The sequence below is a fragment of the Lepidochelys kempii genome, chromosome 7 (genome assembly GCF_965140285.1).
Source record: "Lepidochelys kempii isolate rLepKem1 chromosome 7, rLepKem1.hap1, whole genome shotgun sequence".
Classification (NCBI taxonomy): domain Eukaryota; kingdom Metazoa; phylum Chordata; order Testudines; family Cheloniidae; genus Lepidochelys; species Lepidochelys kempii.
In genome coordinates, this window is record NC_136386.1 from 116373645 (window position 1) to 116386662 (window position 13018).

At 44.3% G+C, this 13018-nt stretch overlaps 1 protein-coding gene across 5 annotated transcripts in view; it reads right to left on the bottom strand.

Moving 5' to 3' along the window:
- SHOC2 (SHOC2 leucine rich repeat scaffold protein) overlaps positions 1-7866 on the bottom strand; it is a 107003-nt gene extending 99137 nt beyond the window's left edge. For 4 of the 5 annotated variants that reach the window (XM_073354385.2, XM_073354382.2, XM_073354386.2 and 1 more), the window contains exon 1: positions 7762-7866. The gene's annotated coding sequence lies outside the window, so the exon portion shown is untranslated. Of the gene's footprint in view, positions 1-6705; positions 6888-7761 lie in introns of all 5 variants that reach the window. The other variant, XM_073354383.2, reaches the window with a different exon arrangement.
- Positions 7867-13018: the final 5152 nt, after the last annotated feature.

A 13018-nucleotide genomic window follows, 5' to 3' on the forward strand; every position in this document is an offset into this window, starting at 1 on the left:
ATAGTCTAGATCTAATGATCTGAAAATCCCATGGCAGAACTGGTAACCAGTTGTGCTATGTTCCTCAAGACACCACAGCAAGGTTACATGTGTTACACTAGAAATAATTAAAATCCAAATGCGCATGAAAATTCAGAAGATCGGCTAAAGTTTCTCAGTCTCTTGGTTGCAAGATTATTTTTAGTCCTTCACTGAATACTCTTGAATCTAATACTTCATGGAAATGATTGCTGTCACCATAGTTACTTCATCTAAACTCCTGGTATTCACACTGCAAGATTTCACTGTCACGAACACTGTTAAAAATGAAATGTTCAAGTAATATCTATTACACCTTTTTGGCAGCACTTTGCAGGACACTATTGAGAGGTTCATGACTGCAGGAGAGCTGAGAGAAATTTTATGGTTTTGCAATATTTGACACTTGCAAGTTGAGGCCCTCCCAGATGTTAATAATTAGACATCTTTAATTCCAACAACAGGACCAGTCCTTATTTCACGAAATTTCTTAGCTATCCCCTTGTCATATTATTCAAGGAGCTTTTACATATTTAAACATGCCAATTTACTTACATTAGACATTTAGAAATGGGAAAAGCTCAACGGATCAAACATGCCTATCATTTTGGGGTGTTGTTTACATCAGCTTACAAAGACAATGTAAAAGAGTGAACCCTAAAATTAGAGTTGATTAAGCAAAACAATATAGATAACTACTTGCTATGTAATTCTGTCTCCCTATATATATTGTTGCCACACACGATAAGGCACTATCTAAGGAAACTGAATTTTTAATTAACTGCATTTTGTCCCTACATGACTAGCAATCATGAGGGCCCCCAAAACTTCAGTGGTGCAATAAGATTGCCATTGACAGACAAAGTGAATACTCAGCCAAACCACTGTAAGAACCTAACCAGAGATCAAGCCAGGCAGTGCTTGATCTGCAAGGAGGCCACATCTCTTTGGGATTTGCCTTGATGATGATGATAACTAAATTCAAACTGGCAAAAATTGGTATTTTATGCTAGCAAAACAACACAGAACATCTGCTCACCAATACAGTCAGGTAAATGGCACGCTAGTTAACACCACTTAACAGCTCTGAAAAGGAACCTCATAACAGAGAGAGCACCTGTCCCCTTCAGTTCTCATAAATTGTGCCTGGGTTCAGTCATATCAGTGCATAGATACAATCAACAGAAACGAAGAATGCCTTTAGCAACGTTAATCATAAGATGTAGACTTTATTACCATACTACCTAAACAACAAGGGAGCCTGATTCTGCATTCTTTGCACACTCAGCATTCCCAGTGAAATCTACAGGAGTTTGGGGTACGCAAGGAATGCAGAAGCAGGTTCCAAGTAAACAACAGTTCTGCAACCTCATCTATAAAACAGTTTCGGAAATAGTTGCTGAAAAGAATCACTTATGCTTAAAAAAAAGTTGTTTTATCTCCAAGTGCCTATATCAACATGTGGGCAGAAAGGGTGGGAGACTGGAACACGGACAAATGAAAACTGTACCTCATCACAAACAGGCTTCACCACTTAATGACGTGCTTCAGAACCTCCTTCTAAAACAGTGCCAGCCATGAACAAGATCTATGTTCAAATAAAGAGTCTATTTTAAAACATCAACAGGCTAGGCAGTGAGAGAGTGAACCAAGATGTGCTGCAGTATTTAGGCAGCCATTATAATGTAAATGTGTAAGGTATTAAAAAGTCTATATATGGTGCAAAAAGAAAAGGAGTACTTGTGGCACCTTAGAGACTAACCAATTTATTTGAGCATAAGCTTTCGTGAGCTACAGCTCGCTTATGCTCAAATAAATTGGTTAGTCTCTAAGGTGCCACAAGTACTCCTTTTCTTTTTGTGAATACAGACTAACATGGCTGTTACTCTGAAACCTATATAAAGGTGCACAGTTTCTGTGGTCTATATATAATGCCAAAAGAACGAACAATCAGAATCCATACATAATGATAAGCCTCTGAGTACTGGGGTACACAGGTCCACTGAACCAGACCATGTCTGTGTAATCATCATGATTCTACAAGCATATTGTCTTATGGATCACATCATATACCCTGCCCACACTTTGGATGTGTGCCACTTTAGGAGGCAGCCATAGGCACACAAAGAACTGGTATGAGAAAGGTAAGAGTAAACTACATCCAATTTGCTCTGAACATCACATTTCCCATGATGAACATTTAGGCTCCCATATGGCTTGCGTCACAATATCTCTTTTAGCAAGATGATTGCCACTTGCAGCCAAGTGTCAAGTTTTAAATATAAACTTTTCAAAATATATTTACATGATTTTCATATGATGAAGTGTACTCTTCGGCACAAGAATGTTCACAACAAAAGGGGTACATATTTACGCAACTTAAAATTCAATATATATTTAGAAAACAAAGATGCACTTTAACATCACAGGCACACAGACTACAAGCTATCCTTTGGCACACATAGGAAGGGAACTCAGAAGGAAAAGTTAAAACTGTTCAAGCTTTTCCTGTTTCTTACTTTTCAAAGGACCGTGATGTGTCTAAATAATTAACAGTAAACCAACAAAATGCTAAAAGAACTAAGGATACAGTCATGCCAAAATCATTAAAAGAGCTCTTTGAGCGTCCACCGTGGGACCAATTTATACTACTTCAGGATATCCTAGCATGTTTTAGCTCTGAGCAGTATGTATCACTTTACGAGATTATGTACTATAATATTTTCCTTACAATATACCACAGATCCTTCTTACTCTGTACTGATCTTTACTGGGGCTGAAATTAACTCTCTGATGTGAAGTCTGAGGTTTTAAAAAAAAAAAAAATTACAAACACAGCACAATCTATTTATTTTTAAAGAGAAGCACATATATTACCTAGAGGTTAACAACCGTACAACTCCTTTGTAATTAGAGCCATCTCTTTATAAAGAATTACTTTGCTGAACAGAGTTTGATTTCAGAATATGCCCCTATTTAAAGAGAGGTTTAGTACTATGTTACCTAAGAAACATCAGACCTTGATAGTGCAGGCACAGTGAATATAAAAATGTTAGTACCTTAAATATTACTTTATCATCAAATGCTACAAGTTGTATCTCAATACATTTTGTAACATACCAAACTGTATTTCAGACACACAGAAAATATGCAGTATTGTCAGACAGGGTAATTGTAATGTAAACAAGGATTATTTTAGTCTTTACAAGCTGTTAATTCTTCCATATCATCAGTTCTTTTCCTCCTCCACCAAAAATATTTCCATAAAGAAATGCAGTCATCTCCTCCAATATGAAGCACAACGCAATGTGTAAGCAAAATTAAATATATGGATATAAAAAAGAAAAAGGGAAAAATACAAGGATTTCTTCAATCCAAAAAGCATCCACAAACCACCACCCCAGGAAACAAGTACACATAATGAACTTCAAATAATTTCAGAAAACCTGCTGATCAATCATCAGGGCTTGTTAACAGGACTTCCCAACAGTGGGTTAAATTAACGTCTGGGCTAGTGCAACATAACGTTTACCTAACAAACCCCCCACCACCACCACACACACACACACACACACACCAGGGATGTAGCAAGAAGCCTCACAGTGGTCCCACACTACCAAGGTAACCTGTACCAGACACAGCAAGCGTCAAGCTCCTCTGAAAGACACTGAAAAAGCCAACACCTACCTAAAGATGGGAAAAGAGAAACAGCCATCAGAATCTGATGGGAGAAGGAAATAATTGAGTGAACCATCCCAGCTGGAGCTAGGTGGAGGGAAGAGGAAAGAGACAATCCCCAGCACCTCACCTACCAAGCACAATTAGCGTGGAGAGCAATTCTTCATCATTCCTCAGAAGTTCGGAAAAGCCAGTAGCAAGGGAGAATTTTCTGTATTTAATTATCATTCAAATTTAAATTATAAAGGCTGATATTTTAGCCACATCTGAAATGTTCAAATACTCTCCCAGTGAAAATTTTATTCCCTTATTGTAAAATGCAATCTTTCCAAAAATATACTATCCTTGGACCCTGAGCACATCTTCCCCCCCAATCTTTAGATATCTATTAGACAAGCCTGATACCAATGTAAAATTTGATCCCTGTCTAGTTTTACATTCTTAATCCCGTTAAAATATGTACATGTACATACCTAACGTTCTTTACTAAACAGTCCTAGACATGGTGTACATATATTACACACACACACACACACTAGTGAACAGTTACTTCATGATGACAATACTGAAATAAGGACCATCACACATTCTTTCAGCAGAAACGCTCATTTCATAGAAAGCCATGATCATGTAACAATAAATCCAAGAATTTCCTAATTGGAGCGCACACAATGAAAATGTTAAAAGAAAACCACATGCAGAAAGCTACAAAAATTATTCACTGGTCAGATGGAAGCCTTTCAATAATCTAGTGTTCTTAAAGTAGAGTACTTCCATTAGTGTGATTTAATTGTCAAGATAACAAAGGAATGCCCCTCCCCATATCTCTTGCCTTACTGATCAGTCATGTTGGGAAGACAGAATTATACCAGGATCAGCAGCTAGCCACAACCAGTACTATTTACCAATCCTACCTCTGCTGTTATGTGATGTAGGGGATTCTGCTTTACATTTCTATAAAAAGTAGAATAGGGAATGTTATGTTGCTCTGATTCTGACAAAACATGGAAAAAGCTTTCCCTTTTCAAATGAGGAATCCAAGACACATCAATGATGTTTTTTGTTCAAAATCATCTTGCTTTATCATCAGATTATACGGAGGTGATTGTTTCCTGATCATTTCACTTGTTACATCTACAGAAATCCAGCACCTCAGCAAAACAAGTATATATATATATATATATATATATGTTTAACATGAACTGAAAGGATCCAGCTGCAACCTCCTAAATCTTTCATTTTACTTGCTCAGAGCTCAAGATTAACCAAACAGGAAATCAAAATATTCAAGCTCAAATCTTTTTAACAAGAATTGACAATTAGGGTATTTTTTAAAATTGGAATGTATTTACAATGCAATATTAAACTTTCAAGATGCAGAAATCCTTTTCATAAATCAGCCTAGGGTTATATTGAGATCATTATACAAGCTATGCTTAAAATATGGCTGTACATGTTGTATTACTTAATATGACCACCACCTTCTTCAGGCCCTTAATTTTATAAATAGATGCACCCAATAATACCCGAAGATAGTTAGATCAATAGTTCCATGAAGAGTGTATGATTTTTAAGGGTGTGATTTTTTCTTTATTAGAAACAAGTAAATAGTTTATATATAAAGACACCAAAGTAATTTGTCAAAAAATCATTGGCTAATTTTTGTTTCAGTAATTTTTGGTTCCAGAAGGCTGAGACTGTGTCACTACTGCAGCAATTACAATACATGCAATTAAAACTCAATCGTTAATATTCTGCCGTGAAAAGGTCTTTGTGCACACGCATGCATAATTACATAAAATGCATGCTTTCACAGTCTATATCAATTTCAAATACATTAACTAAAATTACAATTAGCATAATCTTTTACTACTTTTTAATTTTATATATAAAGACTTTTTTAAAAATTTCCATATCTACTCTTATAAATCCATGTGCAGTCTGAACGCAGTATTTCTCCATTAAACTTGTCATGCTGAACTGCTACGTAGTCCACATACAAACACAACCATAGTCAAGTATGTGCAACAATGCAATACAATTATGATTACTATAACTCTCTAGTGACTTAAAGATATATTTGTGTAATTTACATAGACAATGAACACACTTTTTACAACCACATGTGTATAAGAAGCTGTCACTAAATGTTCTTCACAACACATCTACAGTTCAGATACAAAAATTATTTGATTGCAGAATACATGTTTTTAAAGAGAGGCTGTTTGTATGGCTCCAACAGAATTGCCACAAAATAAATGCCGTGAAACAGGGAAATGTCACACCTATATGAAAAGATGGGGGGAGAGGGATAGCTAGCACAACCACATAGTACTGTAGATGTAATGATTACCCTAACGTCAGGTAATCATTACTCTGTATGTCAGTTGTTACTAAGCACATACATAAAGCATCTTTAATTTCTCTTCAGCCTGCTCACAATGTTTTGGTTAGAGGAAAGACAGTATTGTAAAAACTGTGCTTCCTTATTTTTTTTAATATTTTTCACCATTTTACTATATGAAGAAGATGTATCATAAAATAGTATCCCAAAATGCAGGGAGGGCAGACACCACCAATTAAGTGCTAACTATACACTAAAAAAATTCACACCCGGGCACACAATATGCAGTAATTTGAGTTTATCCCACCTGCTCATAAACCTAGAGGCTACACAGCTGATCTGTACCATAGCTAGCAAACAAATTCCAGGCAAAGATTTATTAACATTGTTCCCTGCAAACCAGGGGGCAACACACAATATATTTTTTTACTGATGACTGCTATGTTTGTCTCCTGCAAGTGTTTGAACCTGTCCATAACCAGTCTCTAGAAAGGGTTTCCCCTAATAATTATAAAGCTGACAACACCCCTCACTTTGTTTATAGCGGGGGTGGGGAGGGAGCAAATAAAAGATATATTTTTAAAGCATGACACCATGGCATTTTATTTCAGAACCAATATCCACCACCTCCACACACCCCCCTTCTCCCAATAAGCCTGTTTTACCTGCTCATAAAGGGGCCTTAGTGCCTTTGTGTTTGGGGCTTCCTGCTTCTGCTCTCTACCATCTCGGCTGTTGTTCCTGCTTCTTCTGTCTTGCTGCCTTTTAGGCCCAACCCCTGCCTGCTGTCAGCAACGGCAGCCTCAGCACAGCCCGGAGCCGAGACTCCTCCACCTACAGGCTCTCCCTGGCAGCAGCAAGAGATGTGAGAGTTTCTGTGGCTAGTGCTACAGAACATACTCCACAACCCTGTCACCACCACAGCAGCCTCTCCCGTCCCTTCTCTCGCCACTGCCACTGACTTCCCCTCCAAACGCAGCCCCCCGCACCCCATCCCTCAGCTGTCCCCCCACAGCCCTACTAGCGCACCCCCTCCAGCCCCTATTCCCCATCTTCAAACCCCTCCATTCCCCAGCCCCCATATCCGATCCCCTCCATTCACCAGCCTCCTAACCCCCAACTCCCTCCACCCCCCACCCTCAGCCCCCTCTTCCCTCCACCTCCCACCCTCAACCCCCTCTTCCCTCCACCTCCTCAGCCCCCCTCTTCCTAACCCCCCCAGCCCCCTCCACCCTCAACCCCCTCTTCCCTCCACCTCCTCAGCCCCCCTCTTCCTAACCCCCCCAGCCCCCTCCACCCCGCCCCCTCTTCCCTCCACCTCCTCAGCCCCCCTCTTCCTAACCCCCCCAGCCCCCTCCACCCCCGCCCCCTCTTCCCTAACCCCATCCCCATCCCCCGCCCCCTCTTCCCTCGCCCCCTCTTCCCTAACCCCCACCTCCCTCCACCCCCTCTTCCCTAACCCCACCCCCACTCCCGAATCCCTCCACTCCGCAGCCCCCTATTCGCGCCCCCTGCTGCAACCCCACCGAGTTCCTCTCCGCACCCCAAGCTCCCATCTCACACCCCAGCTCGCTTCGCCGTGCCAACCGCCCAGCCCCCTCCTACTCCCCAGCCCAGCCCCCCGCCTCTCCGCACAACCTTCCCTCGGTGACCCCTGCCTCCCGCCCTGCCCCCACCCGCGACTGCCCAGCCCCTCGGCTCACCGCCCCAGCCCCACTTACCGTGAGGGATCCGCCATCCTCCTCAGCCACTCTCAAGCCCGGCCCTGCCGGCCCCCTGCCGGCCGCCGTCACCGCGCACCGACCCGTCACGGGACTCCCCACCCACAGGCCTCCGCCACACCATCGAGAGCGCCACCGCCGCAGGTAGAGCGCCGCGCGGCGCCGCCATCTTGGATTAGGGCGGAAGTGCCCTTGTTGCCATGGGCAACGGTTGGGCAATGACCGTGATTTTTTTTTTTTAAAGGGGGGTTAAAATAAAGGAAACTGGTACCTTCTACAAGACAGCGAGTAAAAAATAAGGGGGTGGGGGGAAAAAGACAAAAATAGCCATGTACCCACTCCCCCACCATGAGGGGTCCCACCACAGACACTCAGGTGCCCTGGCCTGGGTTGATGAGGGGCCTCATGATGTGACACCCACTGACCCCTTCCCAATATCACCAGAAGCTGTAGAGGCCAACACCCAGCATGTTCGGCCGCGAACAGCCCCTTCTTTTACTAGTGTTCTGACAGTACTTGGTCTATCGCCTTAAGGAGCTCAGAACAATCAAGTCCAGCCTCCCTGACCCTGCCCTGGGGTCTAATCTAATGCGCGGATTCAGAGCTTTCTCCCCTTTCCTAAGCATGCAGGGGGCAGGTGCTCATCCCACAAAACCATCCCTCCGTGCAAGCACTCCCTCGTTAAAGAGACGTTAACGAACGCCAACTCTCGCCACTCTATCCCAGGGCTTCACAGTGTTGGCTGGAAGCCCCATCTGCTGGAATCAGCAGACTGAGTGTGAATCTCAGGTTTCATTTTAAAAAATAGCAAGTGGTTGCATAGAAAAGCTAGAAAACATGACTCAAGTGCCCCCTCAAGGCTCAGAAACTGGAAAAAAAAGAACCAAAAATTTGTTATTTTTAATAACATAAGAATGGCCACACTGGGTCAGACCAATAGTCCAGTATCCTGTCTTCCAACAGTGGCCAGTGCCAGATACTTCAGAGCAAATTAACAAAACATAGCAATTATCGAGTGATCCATCCCATTGTCCAGTCCCAGCTTATACTTTTGGACTTCCCAACATCCCCTGCAGCAGTGGATTAACGCACTGGCCCATGGGGCCCGTGCCCAGGGGCCCTGGCCAGTTTGGGGGCCCCCAGGTCTGGCTGTGGGGCCCAGACTTCAGCAGTGAGGCTTCAGGCTCGGATCCTGGGATCCCGACTGCAGGCTTTGGGATCCGGCCACATTGCAGCAGGCTCTGGCCCTGGGCTTTAACCTCCCCACCTTCCCGCCGTCGCCTCTGGCTCCCTCTGCCTTCCTCTGCCTTCCTGCCCCAGGCTTTGGCTGTGCAGTGGCAGGCTCTGTTCCCCAGCCACAGGGGCCTGGGTTCCAGCCCCAGGCTCATCACCCCTCCCCCATCGCCCCTTGTCCCCACTGCCTTCTCCAGCTCCTGTCCATGCGGCAGTGGGGTCTGGCGCCAGGCTCAGTACCCCACTACCCCCATTGTCCCTGACCCTCGCTGCCTTCTCCAGCTCCAACACCCAGCCATGCAGCAGTGGGTGCTGGCCCTGGGTTCAACCCCCCACCCGCTGCTCCTGGCCCCAACTGCCACCCCCATCCCCTCCCCACCCCACCCCCATCACCCCTGGCCCCTACTGCCTCCTCCAACACTGAGCTTAGGCGGCATGCTCCTTCCCCCGCTGCAGGACTTTGGCTTGGGCCCCACGATCTGGTCGCGGTGCTTCCGGCTCCAGCCCCAAGCTCTAGCCCCCGGCCATTTGGCGGTGGGTGCTGGCCCTGGGCTCAAACCCCCAATCGACCCTGGCCCTCACTGCCGCCCTGTCTCCTCCCACTCCTGCCCATGGCCTCTGGCCCCTATCCATTCGCTGCATCTAGGGAGACCAGATGTCCTGATTTTATAGGGACAATCTCGATATTTGGGGCTTTTTCTTATATAGGCACCAATTACCCCCCACCCACTGTCCCGCTTTTTCACATTTGCCATCTGGTTACCCTACCCGCATCACGCCTGGCTCCTGCTGCCTCCCTGCCCACCTCCCCATCCAGGGCTTAATTTGTCCCTGGGCTTGCCAGGGCTTAGTAAGTCTGCTGTGAAAAGTGATATTTGTATGTTTGTTAATGTCACTTTTCACAGCAGACTTAGTAGCTAGCTGGGATGCTGTGAAAAGTGATATTAACATACAAGTATCACTTTTCACAGCAGCTGACTTACCAGGTAGGAAGTCTTAAAAAAAAAAAAAACAACAACAACCAAAAAAGCAAAAGTAGTAACAACAAAAAAGAAAAAAACATGCAAAGCACCTTAATTGTGTTTCTATTCTGTTTAGGTATAGTAAAGAATAGAGACAACTGTACATTTTTATTACTGAGTCTGCAAAAAGAAAAACCGTACTTAAATAAATTGCAATGATTTGGACATGTATATGTGTATATTTATTTATTTTTCCAAAAGTTAATTAAGTATTTTAGCGAAAACTGTCAAAACGGCTACCAGCAAGAATCGCAGCTGCTGATGAGGGTCTCCCCCTGCATAAGGGTCAGGTTTAAGAAAATTGGGGGAGATGCAAGAACCACTTGTTGACCTCTGAATTACTGATTCTTACAATACCAGTGTTGTCTAGATTAGCAGTGAACATCTTTGTGTTATGGTATGGATAATATCTAACCATATTCATTGTCTATGAGGAAACATTGAGCAGTTAATTTAGGTATTATGAACTGGGATATGATTTGCTTCATTATTAATGCAGTGTGTAAACAGTGAATGGAGTCTTTGTATTAATGCGTTCTGATATATTCGTGTTTTTAATAGGGGCCCAAATGTTCTATGCGTCCAGGGCCCCAGTAAATTTTAATCTGTCTCTGGTCCCTGGACAATGAGTTCCACAGGTAAAATATCTCATGATTTTTAAGCCAATCTCATGATTTCTTTGGGGCCTGACTCTTGATTTTTGAACTCGCACAGTTTTAAACAGTCTGATGCAAATCCCGTCAGTTGCTGAGACTTCAGTCTCTCAGTTAGCATGTCACAATTTTTAGACCTGTTCAGAAAATTGCTGTCAAAATAATGTTAATGTTGCCTCTCCAAGCGGTAACAGGTCTTTGTGAACCAGTTTCCTGTTTGGAGCAAAAATTGGTGACACTGCAGTAAGCAAATACATCCTTCTATTTGTTTATGTACAAGATATACACAGGTCCTGTTTTCTGAAACAGGTGTGGTAACAAACCCCATTCAGGAACACAGGCACCACTGCTCTGTCCCAAAGAAGCAGCTTTCTTCCTCTGCCTCACTCCACAGACCCATAAAGACTCATAGCCAAAACCAACTGCAGTTGAACACACAGGCTTTCTGTAACAACTGGTAGCTCAACACATGGCCCTTGATCTAGCCTCTAGCCCCACCTCTAAGACTACAAAGTCTGAAAGTCATGCATCTGGGTGCCAATCTTCCTTTTTGCTTAGCTGCTTTGCAACACAAAAGGAACTTAACTAAGGTTTCCCTGCATGATTAGGAGAATCCATAATTAGTCTCTAAATCCAATAATTGCATCAATGACTCCTAATAACAAGCTATTACACTATTATGAAAAATGGGAACATTTCTCCCATTTTCGCACCAGCTGCAATAATGTATCTGCTACTCCAGTCCCCATACTGTCCCCATACTGACCTGAAATACTAATGTAATTAAACAAAACAAACCCTTTCAGTCCTTATACATATCATCATATTAGAAGACTCAAATCAAATTTTCCCCATTGCCGGTCACGGTTAACTACCATTCTGACATATTGCAGGAACAGAGTGGAAAAATTTTAAATATTTTGCTACAGAATGGGCACTGTCCCTGGCTGCCATTCATTATGACCTTACAGCAAGGTACTTTGCATTATGCTTACATCAGATCTTACAAACTATGCAGGGTCAGGCTACCACTGAAAGGAACATGTGGGTACTGCAGGAAGTGGTTCTGGCTGTGCAGCAGGATGACAGCCTTCCTTCTGAGTCAATAATGAATGTATATTCTGCAGCCTGGTGATGAGCACTCTCCTCTGCTGCTGGAGCTATCTTCTTTTGCATGGCATGAAAAAGCAAGCTCCCGACGCTCATTATGACACAGCCTGTGGCATTTTTGCCAAGAGCAGGGCTTTAGCCTCAGCGTGTAGCCGTCCTGGGCATGATGTTAAACTGCCTTGTGAATACTTCCTGGCTGAAGAAAGGCTAAGGGGTCTCACCCCAAGAGAAAAAAGCGCTGAAGCGAAAGGCAGGTAGCGGCTCTATCTAGGTTGCTCTCCAGCAGAAGCTACGACTTTTGTGTCACTGAACATCCAGACTCACTCTGGCCTTTGGATTCTGGCTCAGTGGTCATGGGCAGTGGGTAGCATAGGCGGGGAAGGCTGTGCCTCCTCAAACAGTCCCACGCTCTGCCCCTAGGTCCCCTCCTGCTTCCCGCTAGTTGGCATCTTCTGGGAAGCCTGCTGGGGCTAGGGCAGCTGCGACCTGGGTGGCTGGGGCTTCGGGTTTGTGGGGGGGGGGGCCGCGTGCCGCATGGCAGATGCTCCGGGGCTAGGGGAGCGTTTACGCCCCATTCAGCGCTCTGGGGCTGGGGCAGACACGCGCTGCCCACCGGGCACTCTGGGGCTGGAGGTGCTTAGGCTGCCCGGGGCTTGGCAGGGCTGGCGTCTGTGGGGGGCACTCTAGGATTCCGTGGGGGAAGGGGGACAGGAGGGGCAGGGCCTCAGGTGGAAGGGGTGGGCTGGGCTGGGAACTAGCCTGCCCGATACTATGGTTCACCCACCGCCATGTCAGTGGTCTAAAGGGGGGATGACAAGTCTATGGCAAAAAGAAAAGGAGTACTTGTGGCACCTTAGAGACTAACCAATTTATTTGAGCATAAGCTTTCGTGAGCTACAGCTCACTTCATCAGATGCATTCAGTGGAAAATACAATGGGGAGATTTATATACAAAGAGAACATGAAACAATGGGTGTTACCATACACACTGTAACCAGAGTGATCACTTAAGGTGAGCTATTACCAGCAGGAGGGGGAGGAGGGAGGGAGAGGGAACCTTTTGTAGTGATAATCAAGGTGGGCCATTTCCAGCAGTTGACAAGAACATCTGAGGAACAGTGCGGGGTGGAGGGAGGAAATAAACATGGGGAAATAGTTTTACTTTGTGTAATGACACAACTACTCCCAGTCTCTATTCAAGCCTAAGTTAATTGTATCTAGTTTGAAAATTAATTCCAA